The sequence below is a fragment of the Bos grunniens genome, chromosome 10 (assembly GCF_055505025.1).
Source record: "Bos grunniens cultivar Pamir isolate PY7600 chromosome 10, Bosgru_T2T1.0, whole genome shotgun sequence".
In the NCBI taxonomy this organism is placed as follows: Eukaryota; Metazoa; Chordata; class Mammalia; order Artiodactyla; family Bovidae; genus Bos; species Bos grunniens.
The window spans coordinates 12833020-12855575 of NC_141174.1; the positions used below are offsets into that span (position 1 = coordinate 12833020).

The window sequence follows — 22556 nt, forward strand, 5'->3', positions numbered from 1 at the left end:
CACTCTCCTACCACTTATGGGCTCTCAGATTTTCCCCATTCCCCTTTGGTCATATTCATTTGCATTTTTCCAGATTGTGTGGCATTTAAATCCACATACTTTCCACTTTCTAATATCATGCTCTCACCATCCCTGTTACCTTCAACCATCAATTTATAACTTGTAATCTCACTACAGCCCAGCTCTTAAGCCCTTACAGTATTCTAAACAGAATGTGAACAAGCCTCAATCTTTTTGCAAAATCAGTGGCCACCTCTTCTCCAATCAACTCATTGCTATTCTTCTTCCCTCTTCTGCATTCCTGGGCTGCAAGGAAATACTGAGATACAAGTTCATTTTTAATTAATTTTTCAAGCCTCCTCCCAAGTTTAACAGAACATTACAAGTAAAAAAAAATAAAATAACAACTCCAACACGACCCAGTATAATTGTGACACGGCACAGTATAATTAGGGAAGAACAATTTTTTTTTTAATATATGTACATGTTTGCAAGCAGTGAATACTTTTATCAGAAATAAATGAGTGGGGAGGATTTCAGTTCATGTCGTTTTATGCTATACAAATCTAACACACTTTAATAACAAGCAACCTCCAGGCAATGAGGTAAGTATAATTTCTGCACCAAGGGGAATAATTAATATACAGTTTAATGCTCTTATGAATGTTTATGGAAAAAACAGCATTTTCATATATTTAAATTTTTTCTCCTAAGCTTAGATATTGAGAGTTTGTGTATTAAAGAAAACTTAAAGTAACAGCAACAAACACCAATGAATTATGAATAATATTTCATATCTCACAATCATATGTATGAATCACATGCATCACATATATATACACAAGCATACTATGTAGATATTTATATATCTAATGGCTTCCCTGGTGGCTCAGACCATAAAGCGTCTGCTTGCAATGCTGGAGACCCAGATTTGATCCCTGGGTTGGGAAGATCCCCTGGAGAAGGAAATGGCAAACCCACTCCAGTACTCTTGCCTGGAAAATCCCACGGACAGAGGAGCCTGGTAGGCTACCGTCCACGGAGTTGCAAAGAGTCGGGCACGACTGAGCGACTTTACTTACTTACTTACTTAATGTCTAGAAATAAATCGTGGAATGTTTTCTTGGATGAATTTGTGGAAATGTGGTGAGTACAGGCATATACATGTGATATCTGAATTTCAAACTAATTTGGAAAGTTGATATCTCAGGTTTATAGAAAGTGAAAGTGAAGTCACTCAGTCCTGTCCGACTCTTTGCGACCCCACAGACTGACTTACTCTACCAAGCTCCTATGTCCATGGGATTTTCCAGGCAAGGATACTGGAGTGGGTTGCCATTTCCTTCTCCAGGGGATCTTCCCGACCCAGGGATTGAACCCAGGCCTCCCGCTTTGTAGGCAGACGCTTTACCGTCTGAGCCACACAGCTTCAGCCAGCTTTTCTTTCCCAATTTTTCTCATGGTATTGTGAGGGGATATCAATAAAATGCAATTATTCTCTTGCTGGGCCATATATGCAGTAAATTTCCAGATAAAAAAATCCTATAACCATTGGAAATTTCAGAGGGTACATTATTGTAGAAGAGCTGGTGTTTGAGGATTTCAAATAGTACTTAAATATGGTAAATCTCTACAGAATAGAAAAGAATGAATAGAATCCGATGACTAAACTCCAGCTGATCTTTGGTCATTCTTTGTCTTACCAAAGGGTGTTTTATTTATTATGGGAAAATAGTGATTAGGACTATTATGCTTACTCACAGCCATTCATCACAGCTTTACACGTCCACATCTAATCGCTTTGCCCCATAATTATTTTCCAGTAAGGTTTGAGTAAATCAACCCTGGACTAAAGATCCACTACGTGTATTTACTCATCTCTTGATCCAAGAAGTGCTTTCTACCCCTCCCCCACACCCAACAATTATTTTTCCTCAAATGGATTTTTCATCAAAACACAAGTATTATTGACAGCATCTTGGCTACACAGAGTGAAAAAAGTGAAGCAGACGTGAAAACAACAGAATAAAATTAGAACTGGTTAGTGAATAGGATCGTGGACATTTATGAAAGTATTGGTGGGAAATAGAAATGAGGACACTTTCTTTTAACTCACTGAAGAGGTTACTCAAAGGTCAGAATTCTGTTCACGTTTAATGCCCACATCATTCACTTTCAGGTGGCGGGAAGTAAGAGTCATTTTAATTATATAGTAAAAATCAGGGAGGTTATTTGTTGGCCTAAATCTCACAGCAAGTCATCATAAATAAAGGTTTTTTGACTGTTTTATCCAGTTAATTTTCTCTTATTATTCTCCTCTATGGTCACATATTGGTTACTCAGAACTAGTTTTTTTCCCTTTCTTATATGAATATAGGTATGCTATCTTTCATGTGGCATAAGAAATGTCCTGAAAAGTTGAATATAAATTGAGCTCTTATAAATCAAATGCTGAAGAGCAGAAATGCTGGAATGGGAGACAGGGTAGGAGTGGGAATTATAAGTTTAAACCTTTAAAAACATGTTTATTATCTTTTCAAAAGTGATTAATGCTTTAAATAACACCAAAAATATTATTTTAACGCACTTGAGAAACTCATATTAAAAGGAACTCTGCATAAAACACTGAAATGACTTATTAATGTAAATAAGTACTCCATTACTTAGCTGGATTCCCCTGATTTAGTTTACACATTTTTTTTTCTTGTATAGAATTTCCCAAATTGTGTTCCCAGGAGCTGAATATTAATAACTGTTAAATCAATGAACATTATACCAGTGACTGGTCAAATGAATTTGAGAAACCTTGTGTTAAATAAAATGTAAAATATATTTATATTGCAAGACTTCTTAAAACCTTTAATTTGCTAATATGCACTGTGACTACCTAAGGGCAGGAACAAAATAAAAAAACTGCCCAATGTATTTTTACCATTGAGTATCTCCCCTCTTTTAATTCCCAAGGACTATACCATAGGCCTTTTTTTGTTTTCTGGTTTTTTTTTTTTTTTTCCATGCTGCCTGGCTTGTGGGCTCCTAGTTCCCCAATCAGGGAAAGAACCCAGACTCCCAGCAGTGAAATCACCATAGTCCTAACCACTGCACCACCAGGAATTCCCAGGACTGTTTTTTAAGAGAATGTATGTTTGGAAACAACAGTCTAACGATAGTTTCCTTTAAGTAGAACCACCAATATATCAGTTGGTATCCGATGTTGGGCTGAAGCATGGCCCCAAGAGAACATGATTTTGTTGATTTCTTATATATCCATTATGGAGCAAATTGAAAAAGTTCCTGTTCACTTCCAGAGGTGAAAGTGCTATCCTCTTTGTAACCAAAACAACATTGCTCACAATACATGTTGAAATATTCCACAAATCCTTTCTCAAAATTATGTTGACCCTTCCTTCATGTCTGGCCTTTCATTAAGCCAAACAGCAACAGGTTTAGACACTGTCATGGTTTGATCCAGGAGAATGTTTTTTTTTTTTTTTTTTTAATGAAATCAAACTTAAATAAGGATATTCAGTTTAAAAGGGTCTCTTAATTGTCATTCTCTATCATTTTTTGAGGATCAACATGGGACTTGTCTCTAGAGTGTGTCTGCAGAATTTTGTCAAATTTAAGTTTAATCATCTTTTGTAAAGAATCTATCACACACACACACACACACACACACACACACACACACACACTGAAGTTATGCTATGACAGATATCTCTTGACGACTCCTGTTTTTGAAAGAACCAAAGTTTTCCCCTAAGTAGAGCATGATCAAATCTCCCTAAATCTCACCCGAACTAACTAGAATTAGCTAGTTAGTCAGGTGAACTAACTAACTAGTTAGATCGTCAGGTGAACATGGGCTCAAATTCAGATTCTAACACCACATTCTCCTGCTTTGTGATTGTAACCAAATTTACTTAAGCTTTTTGAACCTCAGTTTTCACTTCACAGCATGTAAATGAGTTTTAATGCTTTTTCCCTTTACAATTACTTTCCTATGTGTTCATCTTCTCTCTGAGACCAACAGAGTAGCTAATTTTTAAAATGTCTAGTATTTTTCAAATGCCTACTATAAGCCTATAATGGACTAAGGGCCTATGAAATAGACTAGATGTACATTTGTCAAAGCCTAGGTGACCTGGGGACCTGTCTGTTAAGAGATGGACAATGGATGAAGAAGGATCTTGTTAGTACATTTAGAAGAGCTTCCCAGCTCTCTCCCACTGGACCCTCAGCCCTATTTATCATTTTATGTCCAGCACTTTGCATACTGCCGACTCTCAGCTTGTGCTTATTGAAGGAACACATGTGGAGAGTAAGCTGGGGATGAGAAAGTTCCACCTATAATAATGGTGTTAGAAGTCAAATCCCTAGTGAGATTTCAAAGCAATAAGGATCGTCAGGGTGCTATGAAAACTTGGTGCTATAAGCACATACTGGGTAGTAAGATTGACTGACCTGTTGTGTTTTTTTTTTGGAGAAATTTAACAGAATTTATTTGACAGAATATTCATGAGGATTAATGAGCTCATTTTGGGAAGGTACTTTGAGATCCCTGGAGGAAACATAAAAAGATTTTAAGTAGTTTATCTTTAATGAATCACTATCTCAGTTATCTAAATAGAACTCTGTCTCAAATGTTACAGTATTTATTTTGCTGCACATTGAATACTTATCCATGTATGACAACCATTATACATAACACATTATATCATAGATTCCGATTTTCTATTCCATGCATATTGTTCAGTCGCTAAGTCATGTCTGACTCTTTGTGACCCTGTGGACTGCAGCATGCCAGGCTCCTTTGTCCTCCACTATCTCCCAAAGTTTGCTCAAATTCATGTTCACTAAATTGGTGATGCTATCTAACCATCTCATTGCTACCCCCTTCTCCTTTTGCTTTCAATCTTTCTCAGCATCAGGGTCTTTGCCAATGCGTCAACTCTCACTGCATAATGAAGTTCTATAAGAAAGTTCTAGGATTGCAGAAAGTTGCATCCTGCTCTTGGCTTGTGTATCTGCAGGATGCTAATGGTGAAAATTTCTTCCTGATCATCACAGGTAATCAGTTAATTCCGTGAAGCATGAGATCTGATTACCTTTATCTGTACTTCACACCCATGCAGTGTATTGGATCTGTCATCCTAACTGAAAGAAATTCTAAGGTGGCTCCTGCGATTTTAAGAATTTCTCCCACTAGAAAGCAGGTGTCACTGAAAGTGAGCAACCTGTAAGGAAACTATTAAGAAGAGATGCATGCACTCTCAGTTATTAATAATATTGAGATGTTCAGTAGCCAAGAAGCATGAAGTATTTTCCCACAGCATTAAAGAGGGAAAAATCATCTGTTTGAAACTGTGCAATTGATACAGATTTTCAAAATTTTAAGAACAAAGTCCTCTTTTTAGTACCATTTCAAGAGTAGATACCTAGATATCAACTCACTCATCTAACATTTTGTTCCTCAGTCAGAAACTTAAAATATTTCTCAAAAGGAGGACCAGGTTAAAGAAATGGAAGTGGACACAGAGGACGGGTAGAAGTGGAAAGGAGTAGCAATTCCAGGTTCCATACGACATAAAAAGATGACCAATTCACTCTTCAGAGCTATAGTCAGGTGAACACAAGCTCAAATCCAGATTCTAACACCAGACCCTCCTGCCACATGATCTGAGTCAAATTCTATTAAGCTTTTTGAGCCTCAGTTGTTTTTGTGTTTTTTCTTTTTTTTTTTTTTGAGCCTCAGTTTTAACTTAATAGCATATGCGTATGTGCGTGCTAAGTTAATTCGGTTGTGTTCAACTCTTTGTGACCCTAAGGACTGTATCTTGCCAGGCCCCACTGTCCATGGGATTCTCTGGGCAAGAATACTGGAGTGGGCTGCCATTTCCTTCTCCATTCATAGCATATAAATTAGTTTTAATATTTCTTCCCTTTCCAATTACTTCCCCAGGTGATTGTCTTCTTCTCTGAGACCAATAAAGTAGCTAATTGATTTTTTTTTTAATGCCTAGTAATGTCTTGTTTTCTTTTTCATGTAGCTCCTGGAATCTCAACTTTCTTCAATCAGTCCCTCAAATCTCAGCCTACCACAACAAGTTTATCATTTTCTTCCTAGCGGAACAGTGATTTTAGTGGCCTCCATTTTAAAGCACTTTTCATAAAACAAAAGTCTACTAGCTTATGCTTTAAATACGGGTTCCTCTGTTCAAATAAAGACAGGCTTCAAAGATAAGCTAAACTGTTCCAAGTCATTGACAAAGCTTAGAAGCTCTTCTTCTCTTTGGTGGGCTGGCAGAGAAGTCAGAGCACCCTGGCTGCTCAATCACTCAATGCCTCTGCCTCATTGCTGAGACCTGAACTGCGAGGCAGTCTTGGTTCTGGGTCTGAGGGAGGCACCGCTCGAGAAAGAGATCGGCACTGCCACCTCCATCTGGCCCACAGGTGAGCACCACACCATCCTCCTGGAACAATGGCATATTTCATGAAAGTGAAAGTCGCTCAGCCGTGTCCGACTCTTTATAACCCCATGGACTATACAGTCCATGGAATTCTCCAGACCAGAATACTGGAGTGGGTAGCCTTTCCCTTCTCCAGGGGATCTTCCCAACCCAGAGATCAAACACAGGTCTCCTGCATTGCAGGCAGATTCTTTACCAGCTGAGCTACCAGGGAAGCCCAAGAATACTGGAGTGGGTAGCCTATCCCTTCTCCAGGGGATCTTCCCAACACAGGAATTGAACCAGGGTCTCCTGCATTGCAGGGAGATTCTTTACCAACTGAGCTATCAGGGAAGGACTTTATTAAATAGGGGTAGAGTGGGGAGACAGAGAGGCTATTGGTTTTCCTCAATGACCAGCTTAACCATTTCTATTACCTATCGTTATGACACTAACAAGCACCCATGTTGGCTTTGACTGAAATCTAGAAGAAACAAATGCTACCTCAGCTTTTTATATTTTTGGAACTAACTGTATTAAGGGGATAAATGGCAACTGGTCTATTCATATCCCTAAGAACATTTTAAAGAGTTCGCTTTAGCCTCAGGATAAAACCTTACCACATCTTTTCCCAGTGAAATAAGGATGGGAAAAGCGGAGTCTAGAATCCAGAGAATTTAATTATTTGCTCTTGCTTTTGAATATCCTGTTTTGAAACAAAGACTTGTGTACCCGAGGAATGAGAAAGGTCTTACATATCATTAGTCTGGAATCCTAAGATAGTCCAGAAGAGTTTAAAATACAAATCAGACTCCTTGAATAAGCATACCTTACCCTACAATGGCTCATGATTGTGTATAAAGCACTCTCAATACTTTTTGGATGGTAAGGAAAGGATATAAGGCAGGCCAACTACTCACCCCAGTTTACAAATGAATAAAATGAGGCTCAGAAATATTAAGTGGCAGTAGGTAGTCACATCACTAGCCTGTGTCTTAGCCCCTTGGAGAACTCAGTCTCTGGTTCACAGGTGAGGGTCTTCTGTCGAGTTCAGTGCCCTGCCTAGGCCAGTCAGGGGGGAAGTGGGCAGCAGAAGAGAGGACCACAGAGATGCTGGCCTGATGAAATGAATTATTTAGGACAATAATTCACCAAATAAGAAAACCTCCCTCATGGATCCCCAAGGCCAGTGAACTTTCAATGAAATGGGCTTCTGGGCTATAGCTGCTCCCAGAGAGGATTTAAAATATAAACAAGATCAGACAGCAATAACCAAGGTTGATGGTTTCAACCTGTGCTTTCTGTGGTTCATTCACCAGGGTGGAAGATAAATTTATGTCCCACTAACTCCTGCAGGGAACATAAAGATCATGGATTCCAACCTCTCCCAAATCTTCATTCAGTGGAGACAAGGCGCTGTGCTAGAACTCTTGGCCAGGCAACCCTTGTGGCTTTAAAGAGACAGGCAGGGCCCACTGGGGTAGCTCAGCCTCCAACAAGGGCAGGCAAGTGTCTCCAGTTTGGTTCTATGAAGTAGTCACACCCACACCAAGCTTCCCTCTTATATCAGTCTTGTCTCTCCAAAACGGTTGCGCAAGAAATACGCCCTGGATTCCCTTTGGGAAACAAAAAAAAAAAAAGAGGAAATATTTCCAGGGTATTGTGTGGGTTCCCCAGAGCGTTTTCCTTTTCCAGACGCCAGTTTGAAAGGCTCAGGCGCAAGTCCAGATAGGAAGTGCAGCAGATTGCTTCAGAGTTAGTCTCTCATCAAGGCTCACCTCTGGGTATGTAATCAGCCTTTTTACTCACCTAACAGGATCATTCTCTAATAAGGTGTTCGTTCAAAGAGCTTTCCCCATTGGGTCTGTCCGTCTGCGAGCTTCCGGGAGTATTGATAGGAAGAATGCGCATGCTGAATATTCACTCACTGCAAACAAGATCCCCCTCCCTACCGGGTCTTTAGTGATTCTGAAGGCGGCGGGGCTGCCTTAGATCTGGAAGCACAGGCTAGTCACTGGCAGCGCAAAGGAGAGAAAGATGGACAGCTGGCGGATTATATCCAAGTGGGCTGCTGCCGGCTGGGAGAGCAGTCCGGACTTCCTGGGGTAATCCATCTTCCTGACACATCCCCTTCCCGGGAGTTAGTTTTCTCCAACATACTTTCTGCCCCTGACAAACAGGACGGATCTGTCTTTACTCCTTCCTTCCTCTGACAAGCTGCAAGTCACCCCTAGTCTGACTTCAGCACTCGCCTTCTCTCATGAAATGGCTAGCTATCTACCACCCAGTTTATTGATGATTATCAGAGAACCCAAGGAGTGTGGTGATTGAAGAAAAGCCTCTGGCTAGAGGTGCCCCTCCTACCCCACTTTAAATCAAATACGGGAAATTACTAAGATAAGTATCAAAACACAATGGAATCATTATACTGGTGAAGCATCACCAATCGTGTCAAATTTTATTCCAATTAAAGTGATTTTAAAGGCACAGAAATCTTATGAACTATGCTTAATGGAGATTAAAAATACTATCTTAGGTGACATCTTAAAGAAGATGGAGAAATATTCCATATTTAAGATGTTTATTCAAGCAACCATGATGTCATCGATAAGAAGGGAAATAAAGACTATGATGCAAGTTAGATTAACCTAGATCCTAGTCTTGGCCATACTGCTAAATATTTGTGACTTTAAATCTTGAATATCTCAGGGGCTCAGTTTGCTAATCTATAAAAGGGGGTTGTAAGAGCTGGTCTCTTTGCTCCATCTGAGGGTTGAGACTCCATCTGGAATCTTATTTCAAAAGTGATGTGAATGAAGAATGTGTCATGTCTGCCCACCTCTAAAAAAATTAAAAGGTGAATTTAGCCCATGGGTAATCCAGAAAGAAATGTGGCATGTTTACATTTCCAAATGTCTATCTGATTTTTGATAGGAAGAACTTTCAAAGCTTCCCAGACTCAAAACCTGATTGTAAATCTCCTCTCTTTGGAGACCGCAGGCAGGCACCAGGTGCAATCAGTCAGCTAAAGCTAATATATTTTGCTAATAAGCCCAAGGCACTAAACACTCTTTCTCCATATATGTAAAGCAAAAGACTGAAGCTATCTCAGATGTCTCTTTAATTCTCTTTACCTACTAACTGCTTCTTCTAAAACTCTGGCACAATTCCACGTCCTCTGATATGGGATGAGAAGTTATTTCTGGTGAAGCAGTTAGGCATGAAACATTCATCTTTGTCAAGTGCCTGATAGGCACTAGAACACCAAATACTTTGCTGCTTAGCCGCATCTAAATTGAATGCAAGTTTTTGTATTTAACTGAGTTTCTCAAAATGATTATTTTTAATCATTTTAACTGATTTTAAACAACCAACTACTTAATATTCTCAAAAAGTCTTCTAAGGGTTCATCTCTCCCCTCTCACTTCTATGAATTCAAATGCAAGAAGTTTTCTCAGTGAAACTTATACCACTGAGCCCCTATAGGGAGATGCTCTGCTAACACTTTAGGGAAAGCTTTTGCTCTTTCTCAAGAATTGCAAAAGGTCTGGGAGGTCACCAATGTCAACTGCATTGAGGAAATCCTCACCTAACAGGCAAATTAATATGAAGAATGGAACCTCAGGGCAGGCAAGTTACCTAAATCTATAAGACTTTCTCAAATATGTAGTTTCTTCTTCCTTTAATGTGAGTAACCTGTTTGCCTTGACCTACTTAAATCATTATTTGAAAAATGGCCTTTCTACTGCTTTGGGGAAAGATGTCATTGGTGTGTGTTTAACTGTCACATTTCAGGCCAGGACTGGTCTTACTGTTAGGGAGATTAAGTGAAGAGGCCTAGAAAGGAAACATGGGAGAGGCACTGGGAAGGGTCCCTAATAAACATTATCTTTAGTGGCCTGAATAGGACAGCTGCAATTCCACCAACAGAAATTTACATGAATCATGAGGAAACCCTAGACAACTAGCAGATATATACAGAGCTAACACATTTTACTCTTTGGTGGCATTTTCTTAATTAAACTCTTCCCAAGTAGAGTCATTCAAAAGCTGAGCCACAAGCCAATGAGACTTAGGATATGGAATTGGAATGACAGAAAGGGTAACAAACATGTATAGATGTCAAGGAAATGGGAAGAGAAATCTACATTGTGAAAGGTTAACTGTGAAGGGGAAGGGAAGATTTAAGAGAAACAAGTTTGTACTAAGGCAATGCACCCACCAAGGACCCTGAATATCTGAATCCCTGGTGTGTTTCCAGTGCTTAGAACAATTCCTACTGGGTTGGTCGAAAAGTTCATACAGTCTTATGAAAACACCCAAATGAACGTTGTAGCCAACCCAATACATAACAGGTATTTCATAATAATGATTTCATGAATGAATGAACTGTCTTCAAAGACATTTTAAAAATACATTTTGGAAGTGTTTCATTTTTAAATGAGAGAAGAGAAGGAATGCCAAAATCTGATTGAAATCTGCATAAGAAAACAAGAAGTATGTGTCCACATAGAGCTGAAACTGAAATGAGAGTCAAAGATTGTTATTGGTAATATGACTTTTAGGTTGTTTAAAAGGGGTAGGAACATAGAAGGTGACAGATAAATGGTGTAATAAATTGGGATGAAATATTCCAATGTAACTATATAAAATTAAGTAAGAAAAATTGAAAGTAAAAAATAAGCTTCCTTGGGTTGGGATATATTGAGTTTGGAGGAGTAATCAAAGAGAAACAAGAGGGACTTACACATAATATGGTCAAAGTTAAGGCCAAAAAAGAGGCTAAACACAGGACACAAACAATCCTACATATTTCCTCCATGGACTGTCTATAAAATAATCTGTGGACTGATAAGAAACAAGCTTGATCAAAGATATGTCTGATGTTCTTAATAGTCAAATATTTTCCATTAAGTAGATTCAATTTTTAAATTTCAAATCAGCCAGGTGAGAAAAGGATAGACTTCTGAAAATACTGCACAGATCATATGCAGCTTGACTTTCTCTTCCTTGCATATTATGGACATGTGCTATGTTTTGATAAAGCTCTGTTTCTTCCTCACAGTTTCGCTGCTCCTTCGACTCAGTCCTACTGGGAAGTCATGCAGGTCAGCCACAGATAACCTGCAGTGGAACAATGGTGCCCCAAAGATGTCTGTATCTAATCCGCAGAAGCTGCGAACACATAGGGTTAGATGTCAAAAGCGAATTAAGGTTGCAGATGGAATTGAGTTTGCTGATCAGCTGACCTGAACAGAGATTATCCTGGATTATCTGAAGTGATCCATCTAGTCACACGAATCTTTGAAAAAAAAAAAAAAAATTGACAAGGAAGCAGAACGGGTCAGAAAGATTTGATGGGAGAAGGACCTGACCAACTGTAGTTGGCTTTGAAGATGGAAGAAAGGGTCCAGGAGCCAAAGAATGCAGTAGCCTCTAGAAGCTGGCGATGACCCTCAGTTTACAGCTGGCCAAAAATCAGGGCTCTCTAGCCTGCAGCTGCAAGACACTGCATTCTGTCAATAATGCAAGTGAACAGGAAACAGATTTGCCCCAGAAAGGAATGCACATAGATTTTAATCCAATGCAACCCATACCAGACTTCCACCATCGAACTGCACAGTAATAGGCTTGTCTTAAGTCATGAAATCTGTGGTGATTTGTTACTGCAAAAAAACAGGAAACTAAAACATAACACAACCGCTTCCAAAATAATCCCTGGGAATGGAGACTTATCAGGATTTTTATCAAGAAAGATGAAGTAGGTGGAAGAGTCTGGAATAATGCTGTGTTCAATGTACACGAGGTTCTCTTGTACATTTGGTGTCCAGCAAGGTGACCTGGGGGATGAGAGAGAGAAACTGGCAGATACACTGGCGTCTGGGACAGCTGAGTGCCAAGGACTCCTGTGCTGACTATCACGCATTAGCCTCCCTGGCTCTTGGCTCCCTGCTTACATATCTGGCTTCCAACAGCTAGTTATGGCCATTCCAACTTGGTGGCCTCTATGGAAGCCCCTTGCTGACCAACTAGGCTCCACAGCCTCCTTGATTCCTGTATTTAGTTTGCTGGGCTACCATAAAAAAGTACCACACACTGGGTGACTTAAAAAAGAGATTACTTTTCTCCCAGTCCTGGAGGCTAGCAGTCTGAAATCAAGGCGTCAGCAAAAGCCAGCTGCTTTCTCTCAGCTTCGTGGTTTCCAGCAATCCTTGCTGTTGCTTGGCCGGTCCTCCATCTCACCAATCTATGCCTTCATCCACACGGCCGTTTTCCCTCTGCATGTGTATCTGTATGCATGTTTCTTTTCCTCTTATTATAAAGATCCCAGTTATGTTGGATTAATGGGTTTACCAGGTAGCTCAGTGGTAAAGAATCCACCCAATGAAGGAGAGGTGGGGGGTGGGGGTGGGGTTCAATCCCTTGGTTAGGAAGATCCCCTGGAGAAGGAAGTGGCCATCCACTCCAGTATTCTTGCCTGGGAAATCCCATGGACAGAGGAGCCTGGCGGGCCACAGTCCATGGGGTCGCAAGAGCTGACCATGACTGAAAAACAACAAGTGTTGGATTAAGAGCTCACTCTATTCCAACGTGACCTCATCTTAATTAGTTATATCTGAAGCAATCCTATTTCCAACTAAGCTCACCTTCTGAAGTTCTGGGAAGAATGCACATTTTGGGGGGACATTTTGAGGGGACACACATTTCAACCGAGGATAACTCCTATTCTGAATAAGTTATGGCAGCTTCCTGAACTCAAGTGAATGAGTTTCTCAGCACTTGACAGGTGCTGCCCTGCCATTCAAGTGCTAAGAATATGTTGAGTTTTGTTTATGAGAAACTAAATTGAACCAATAATGACTTTCTTGCATTCTAATTTACTATTAAACTTATAAATGACTTTATATATCCCCAAGTGATTCACCCTATTATCTCATCTGTGTCTTATGTTGACAATGGTAATAAAGACCTCATTATCCTCATTTTGTAGTGAGATAAACAGAAACATACCGAAAGAGACTACATTATTCAAAATTGTACAGTTAGTTAAGAACCAGGTCAGGCTGAAGACTAGACTTCCTGATCTCTGGCCCCAATCTCTGGGTCTTCTTTTTATAATCAAAGAAGAAAAAAATCACCCTTGTGTCTACAACTGTCCAAGACAGAATGTTCCTAAGAAATTCAAAGAACACAGTGATGATCTATAGAATCTGATCACTGCCACACAGTACCTACACATCCTCTCTAAGCTACTCTATTGCAAATGTCCTCTCTAAGCCATCCTATTGCAAATGAGTCCTTTTTCCTTTTATTCCCCTCCAGAACAGAATCAGATGTAAAGTAAAATATAAATTGAGAACCAAGAATAGCAAAACCGTTCTTCCTGCTCTGTCCACATATAGAACATATTTGAGCCTAAAAAAAGTCATATGAGGTAATTTGTAACTAAAAACATAGTTTCTAAAAGAAAAATCACCAGTCATATGAAAAGTTCCAACTTGTGTATGTTTGCCACAGTTCTGCGAGGAAATCCCTTTTGTGTCCTAATAGTGTCTTGATTTATTATCATCATGCACAGTGATGATACTCTGTGACTGACAGCAAATACTGAATAACGTATGAACTGTGGATTTGATTCTTGAAAGGAACAGGACAAAATCCAGAGCACCAGTAACACCAAAGGCTGACAAGATATGGAGTAACAGCCAACTCTCGACAATAGAACTTTCATTTTTCGCTGGTGGGAATGCAAAGTGATAGAGCCCCTTCGGATAACAGTTTGGCAGTTTCTTACAAAGCTTGTGCCATGCAAGGCCAAAACTGCACTCCTTAATATTTACCCAGCTGAAAACAAAAAGCTGCATACAGATGTTCATGGCATCTTTATTCATAACTGCCACAACTTGGAAGCAACCAGGATGCTCTTCAGGATGCAAAGAGATATATAGGCTAGGGTACATCCAGAAAGTGGAATAGTATTCAGCACTCAACAAACAAAAAAGCTATCAAACCATGAAAAGACACAAGAAGCCAATCTGAATATACCTGAAGCAATCTGAAGCCAATCATAAATACTTTATGATTCTAACTATATGACCTTCTGGAAAAGGCAAAAGTGTGGAGATGGTAAAAAGATTGGTGGTTTCCAGGAGAAGTGGGGGGGGTGGGGTGGGGAGGAAGAGGGGAAACACCTAGGACTTTTAGGGCAGTAAAGTACTCTATAGGATACGATGGTATAATGATTGGATACATTCCATTATACATTTGTCAAAACCCATGGAATGTACAACGCCAAGAGTGAACCCGAGTGTCAACCGCGGACCTTAGGTGATAACGGTGTGTCAATATAGGTTCGTCAATCGTGAGAAATGTATCATTCTGGTGGGGGATGGTGACAGTGACAGTGCAGGGGATAAACGGGAATTCTGCATTTTCTGCTCAATTTTGCTATGAACCTAAAACTGCTTTTAAGACTAAAACCATTGAAAAGGAGAAAAAACCCAATGGACAAAACATTATCATCTCTACCTCGGAAGCCTCTCTTCAAGTCTTCCAAATGTCAAAGGATAATTTCACTGATGTAGGCAGAATCCTTAAACTGGAAAGCATATCTTAATCTCAGTTTGCAGGCCTGAAACTAAGAAATACAGATGGCAAGCTGTCTTTCAATAGAAAATGAAAAGTCGAGATATTTAGGTTGAGAACTGTAACCTACATTTCAATGCAGACCCTTTGCCTTAATTGTAAACTAGCCTTCCATTACATGACCTGTCAAACAGCTTCTTACAAGTATCCTGATAAGACACGACAGTAAGGATTTGCATTGGTCTTAAGACCACTGCGCTCAAATCTGACATTATGAAAGGTAATATTAATCCTGCTTTTACCCACTTGTCCGTATTTTGATGGGAAAATAATACTGCCTGTTTAGGATCATGAAACTAATTTAGGTCAAGTGGTACATAACGTAATATGATCGTAGAACCACACTGTTCAAAGATTAAAAACTGTGTTGGGATGCTAAAATATAATTATTTGACCAGCAGATGTGAAAGTAGAAATAAGAAGCCGTTATTTGCACTCACCCTTAGTTAAGCCATGGCACTAAATTAAATATTCTCCCTCTATAGAGATCTTAAGCAAACCAGGCTCTCTCAGCATCATAGCATGCTCGAGGGAAAGATTTTAAACACAATACATATATTTTGGAAAAACCTCTTTCCTTTCTTATTAAATCTTTCTCCAAAAGTAATGCTAATGACAGAACAAGATCTTGCCTTAAGGTTTTAGTACTAATGATAATAAAACACAGATAATAGCTAACATCGAGTGCCCACAATGTAAAGCTAAGTGTTTCACTTCCATTTATGTACATCTTTTAAATGATTTCTATTTTAGGGCAGATTTAAGTTCACAGTAAAACTGAATCCCCCTTTTCCTTTTTTTTTTCCATTTCTCCAGGCGCCAGCCTAAAACAAGATGCCATAACATCTCACTAGGACAATTATAATAGCCTCCTAACTGGCCTTCCTACTTCCCTCTTGCCTTTCCATACATAAAAATAATTTACTTCCTTGCTTAAAATTCTACAAATGTTCACCATCAGACTTACAAGGGAGCCAAATTCTTTCCCCCACTATCCCCACCCAGCTTACATAACCAAGCCACCGCCTAGCCGACTTCCTCTCTCACTCTGCCCATTGCTGACCTCATGCCAGCTCACTAGTTTTCTTGGTTCTTAAACGAGCTCAGCTTAATTTTGCATAAGGCTTTTTCACTAACAATTCTTCTTAGATATGCTTTTCTGGTCCTTAGAGAGCTATCCTTTATCCTTTGGGGTTTGAACTTTTCCTGTTCACACAACCTAAAGTATGTCCTAATCATACTCTTTTGCTTCATCCTGTTTTATCCTAGCTTCTATCAGAAACTGTCTTCTTTTGAACTTACTTACTGCCTTTTGCCCTCAAGAGAATACAATGTGGGGCTGTCCTTCTCCTCACCATAAACTCTTTGTAGACAACAGGTTCTGGGAATAGTATTGTGGTCGGTCAAGGTTTGCTGAATGAAAAAAAAAAAAAAAGAAAATGAATGATCTTAATTGCTACAGCCATCTCAGAAAACAGATATTCCATCTTCTCCCAATTTATGGAGTCACAGTGAGCTAAAAAGATGGCTGAGCCAGGATTCAAACCCAAATCTATGTAAACTCATGGTGAATCTACAAGGCCGAGTAGATTACACAGTCGAGTAACTATGAATTACATAGTAGAGTGACCTCACAATCAAGAAAATGTGCTTGTAAGAACAGTTCAAATGCTTTCAGAGCAAGTTATAGAATATCCCAACAGCTGGCTAAAAAAAATAATAGGAAACATCATCCCACTCTGGGGTTGATCTTTCAGTGGTTCAATGATAACATCAATGAAACAAGTTTTTTCCCACTTTTTGCTTTAGATATTGGCATGTGGGCTTTGTCCAAATGTCTGCACGTCAGATATGAAACCAATAGTGTCTACTGTGGAATAATCTGAAGAAGAGTAAAGGGGCAAATGAGTGTCTGCTTAGATTAGTGTCTTATTGATAAGAATTCACTAAGGCAACTAGGCGTTAGGATTAAAGGTTTTCCTCTTCTATACATTTACAGAGGGCTCATTAGAACAATGCTTCTCAAGACTGGCTACACATGAAAATCTCCTCGGGAGCTTTTAAATTCTGATGTCTGGTTCACACCTCAGAGGGGCTAAATCAGTGTTTCTTGGTGCCAGAGACTTTTTGTTTTTAACTCTGTAGATGATTCTTCCGAGCAATAAGCATTGAGAATTTCTAGAACTTCATTGGTGCATGATACTCTGCCCTAAGTATTTCTCTTTCTTAATTACTCATTAATTTCTCTTCTTGCATGTCCTCATTTATTTTCTTATTTTCATTCTCTGGTGTTTTTTCCTGTAATATTTACTAAATCATGGTTATTGTTAATTGAGCTATATGAATGAAGACAGTAATGTTGATTAGTTTCCACATATTATCTTTAGAGCATTCTTATAAAGAGGAAGAAAGGCAACATTTCAGATACAGAGCACATTCAAGTGATCCATCTTGTATTAGTATGGCAATGTGCCTGATACACTTCTTCAACAAATATTATAAAAATATATCACACTTTTTCGAAACAATCAAATAATGTCTGTGGAGAACTGTATTTTTCCAAAGACAGCCATAGAAACATCTCTCATCCAACCTGCTCCTTTGCAATGTGGCCTTGCCTCTCCCTAATCAAAAAGGGGATCTGATTTTCTCTCCTCTTTAATCTGATTGGCCGGGTGACTCACTTGTAACCAGTGGAATGTGGTGGGAGTGTCCCTGTGTGCTGAGGCTAGACAAGGCTATTTCCACGTGGTTTCTGAGAGTGTTCCCTCTCCAGAAGCTCCCTCTTAGGACAGTCTCTGTCTCAGAAAACCAGACTGTGAATTAGAAGCACAAGCTGCACAGATATGCCAAGAAGATGGTCCCATCTCAGCTCAGCCTCCAAATCCCCCCAGTTCAGGCTCCGGGCATACGAATAAAGGAGTCTCCAGGTAATTCCAGGTCCTAGCCATGAAGATCACTCGGAGCTTTCCAAGTCTTCCCAGTTGAGATTCTGGGTATTAGGGAACAGAGACCAGCCACCCCTGGAATGCTCTGTCTTATTTCTGCCCCTCAGAATCCATGACATCAGGAAATGCTTGTACTTCGCCTCTGGATTTGCAGCTGTTTGTTACACAGCACAGATAACCAGAATAATCTCAGGAGAGCCACACCAGGGAAAGCACAAAGAAAACACCTATCTCTGTAAGTTTCGTTTGATACTGTTTCTGTTTTCCAACTTCATAAAATCTTCTAACAGGTACTTCTAAAATTTTTACCAGTCTGACTACTGTATAGGCACATATAAAACCCACGACTCTGTTTCCCACTTCTATTATTTCAAAGAGCTATTGATTTTATGTACCAATTTAACAAATATTATGAGGTATTATATGTATGTAAATAGTGTTAAGATGGACCACCAATATGTAGAAATCTAGAGCTCTAGGGAAGGTCAAGATACAATAACTACAAATGGAACATTCTTTAGAAAAGAAGGATCTTAACGCAGGCTGTGTCTTCATACCCACTCTGTTGAGTGACCAGCACTCCCTGTGCTCGTCTCAGGGCCATCGAGTGGTATTAGTCTCAAAAGGAATGAAAACAACACCCACCATTCAAAAGGAAGGTTTTCCCTAACTGTACTGGAACTTGAGCTCACAACATATCCCTGGAACTCTTCTCATTGGTGTCCTTTTTCTCATGAATTTGGAGAAAGTATGAAAGGGAGAAAGTAAAAGCAAACAGGCCAAGTAAAAGACTGCATGTCAATGGAAGTCTAAGAGAGAAAAAAAAAAAGAGAGAACATTTATAAAGAGAAAGAAAGAAAGAACTTGTAGCTGAAAATACCGCCATGTTATCAATCCCTGATAAAGACTCTCTGGTCTTCTCACAAAAGTACCGTCAAAGATGAGAAAACTCACACTCACAGAGCACCACGAGCACAGGAACCGACGGCCCACTGCCAGAACCGGAAGGACACTGTATTCAAATGGATCTGGGCCAGGGTCCAGGACAAACTCAAGCAAACCTTGATTTGCAGCGCATCCCTTAATTCTGCCTTCTGAATTGAGGAAGGAAGCTAGGAAGACAATTCAAACGCCCTTCATGTCTGGCTTCTAACTCAGAGAAGAATACATGTTTGGCTTCTAACTCCTGGCTCTTTATCACCCAGAAAATAGGACTGTCTTCTTTCACTGGCCTGTGGGAGCCCTTCTGGTGACCTCCAAACTCACAGCCATCTCCTTTCCACATGTTGCTATGAGACACCAATACTCAGAACACAGAAGGACAATAAACTCATTTATTTTATCATCAGAATTTTTTTCTTTAACTAAGAGCCTCATGAAAAATGGATATTGAGATGGACCTCCATGTAGGATATATGTGGTCATGACTATACCAAGTTTAACAATAAAGCTTTTTCATTTCAGCATGATGTTTTACGAAATTAGTCGACTTGGAAGGGAATAGAAACATGTCATTATGATTGATCTCTTAAAACCAATGAGCATAATTTTCTAAGAATGGAAATGATATGTGGTTATGTGAGCAGTTTACATTATGGCAGTCACAAAGGCCGTGTCTCCTAGAATCAGTGCTGACTTGCTAAGGGTGAGCTGTGGCCGGAGTTTGAGGCCCATCAGGACAGATCTTGAGCTCTGTGACATGGGTTCTAAAATGTGCTACCTACCACGGTACGAATCTCCTTGTAAGTGCTTCTTTTTGCTTTACTGTTTTTTTAAAGTAATTTGTGATATGGTGTATTGAGAATGCTACATTTGTATACCTGTGCCAGATTCATGTTGATGTATGGCAAAACCAATACAATATTGTAAAGTAATTAACCTCCAATTAAAATAAATACATTTATATTTTTAAAAAATTACTAAATAAAATGACACTAAAATTTGAAAAAAAAATTTAAAAATTGCCTTGTAGTTTTACTGTGTTACAATTGATTCCATAAATTATGTTGACTCCATGGCATACCAAAGTGAAAATGATCATAATGAAAGAAAAATAGGGACTTCATTGGTGGGTCCATATTCCCAATGCAGGGCCTGGGTTCAATCTCTGGTCAGGGAACTAGATCCCATAGTTCAGTTCAGTCATGTCCTACTCTTTGTGACCCCGTGAATCGCAGCATGCCAGGCTCCCTGACCATTACCAACTCCCAGAGTTTACTCAAACTCACGTCCATCGAGTCAATGATGCCATCCAACCGTCTCATCCTCTGTCGTCCCCTTCTCCTCCTGCCTTCAGTCTTACCCAACATCAGGGTCTTTTCAAATGAGTCAGTTCTTTGTATCAGGTGGCCAAAGTACTGAAACTTCAGCTTCAGCATCAGTCCTTCCAGTGAATATTCAGGACTGATTTCCTTTAGGATGGAATGGTTTGATCTCCTTTCAGTCCAAGGGACTCTCAAGAGTCTTCTCCAACACCATAGTTTAAAAGCATCAATTCTTTGGCGCTCAGCTTTCTTTATGGCCCAACTCTCACATCCATACGTGACCAGTGGAAAAAACATAGCTTTGACTAGACAGATCTTTGTCAGCAAAGTAATGCCTCTGCTTTTTAATATGCTACCTAGGTTTGTCATAGCATTTCTTCCAAGGGGCAAGAATCTTTCAATTTCATGGCTGTAGTCACCATCAGCAGTGATTTTGGAACCCCAAAAATAAAGTCTTTCATTGTTTCTATTTTTTCCCCATCCATTTGCTATGAAGTGATGGGACCAGATGCCATGATCTTCGTTTTTTGAATGTTGAGTTTTAAGTCAGCTTTTTCACTCCCTTCTTTCACTTTTATCAAGAGGCTCTTTAATTCCTCTTCACTTTCTGTCATAAGGGTGGTGTCATCTGCATATCTGAGGTTATTGATATTTCTCCTGGCAATCTTGATTCCAGCTTGTGTTTCACCCAGCCCAGCATTTCACATGATGTACTCTGCACATAAGTTAAATAAGCAGGGTGACTATATACAGCCTTGACGTACTCTTCCGGATTTGGAACCAGTCTGTTGTTCCATGTACAGTTTTAACTATTGCTTCTTGACCTGCATACAGATTTCTCAGGAGGCAGGTAAGGTGGTTGGTATTCCTATCTCTTTAAGGATTTTCCATAGTTTGTAGTGATTCACACAATCAAAGGCTTTGGCATAGTCAATAAAGGAGAAGTAGATGTTTTTATAGACCTCTTTTGTTTTTTTGGTGATCCAGCAGATGTTGGCAATTTGTTCTTTGATTCCTCTGCCTTTTCTAAATCCAGCTTGAACATCTGAAAGTTCTCAGTTCATGTACTGTTGAAGCCTGGCTTGGAGAATTTTGAGCATTACTTTGCTAGCATGTGAAATGAATGCAATTGTGCAATAGTTTGAACATTCTTTGGCATTTCCTTTTTTTGGGATTGGAATGAAAACTGACCTTCCCCACTCTTGTGGCCACTGCTGAGTTTTCCAAATTTGTTGGCATACTGCATACAGTACTAGATCCCCTGAGCTCCAACTAAGACCCAGGCAGCCAAGTAAAGAAATAAAAATAATTTTTTTTTTCAAGAAGACCTTTAAAATGTGCACAAAGACATATCTGTGATATGTTTATTTTTCACATGATTTCTTGAGATCTAGTAAACAAAACCCACGGATTACTTGCATACAGCATGATTAACACACCAATCCAACTACCGAGGAAAGTACATCTAACACTTTGTTATCATTCTTCTTTTGGGGGTGTACTCACGACTTTAAAAGTAATAGGAGAAAGCAGGAAGCGGGAACAAAGACAGGGTACCTCTTGAGAGGATGTTCCTGCAGAATCTTTTTAGAACCTCAGCTTCTGGGAGTTACGATAAAAATACACTTGTAATCTGGAAAACTATCCATAAGAAAATTTCACTCAAACTAAGAAGTCAGTTTAACCAAGTAACAACCTAAGTCTGTAAACTAAATCTTAAAAGTAAAATGAAAATGATCGAGTCCATTGTCACCCAAAATGTATCTAAGAAAACATTAGTCCCTAAGCCACTACTAAAAGGGGGCTTCCCAGGTGGTATTAGTGGTAAAGAACCCGCCTACCAAAGCAGGAGACATAAGAGACATGGATTCAATGCCTGGGTCAGGCAGATTCCCTGGAAGAGAGGGTGGCGACCCACTCCAGTATTCTTCAGTATTCTTGCCAGGAGAATCCCATGGACAGAGAAGTCTGGGAGGGGGTAAGGCCATAGTTCATAGGGTCGCAAAGAGTTGGACTTGACTGAAGAGACCTAGAATGCACGCACACACTACTAATAAATAAATAAAATTCAAAGGTGAATTTTTTTTAAAGCTCTGAGGAAGCCTGTAATAAAAGACGTACTTAATATTGTTTCATCTAGCATTTCTCACACTTATTTGAGCACAAACCCATGTGTGCATATGTGTGTGTTTGTGGGTCTTCCTCTGAGGAAGATATCGAGGTGGGGGGAGACAAGTAAGCTATCCATT

At 39.5% G+C, this 22556-nt stretch overlaps 1 protein-coding gene and 1 long non-coding RNA gene across 6 annotated transcripts in view; one reads left to right on the forward strand and one right to left on the reverse strand.

Moving 5' to 3' along the window:
• NRXN3 (neurexin 3) overlaps positions 1 to 22556 on the reverse strand; it is a 1787606-nt gene that overhangs the window by 648666 nt on the left and 1116384 nt on the right. The window lies entirely within an intron of this gene.
• On the forward strand, positions 1382 to 19506 carry LOC147363926 (uncharacterized). Its single transcript, XR_015133928.1, has 2 exons — positions 1382 to 8233; positions 11515 to 19506. It is a non-coding gene; the product is annotated as an uncharacterized LOC147363926 (long non-coding RNA).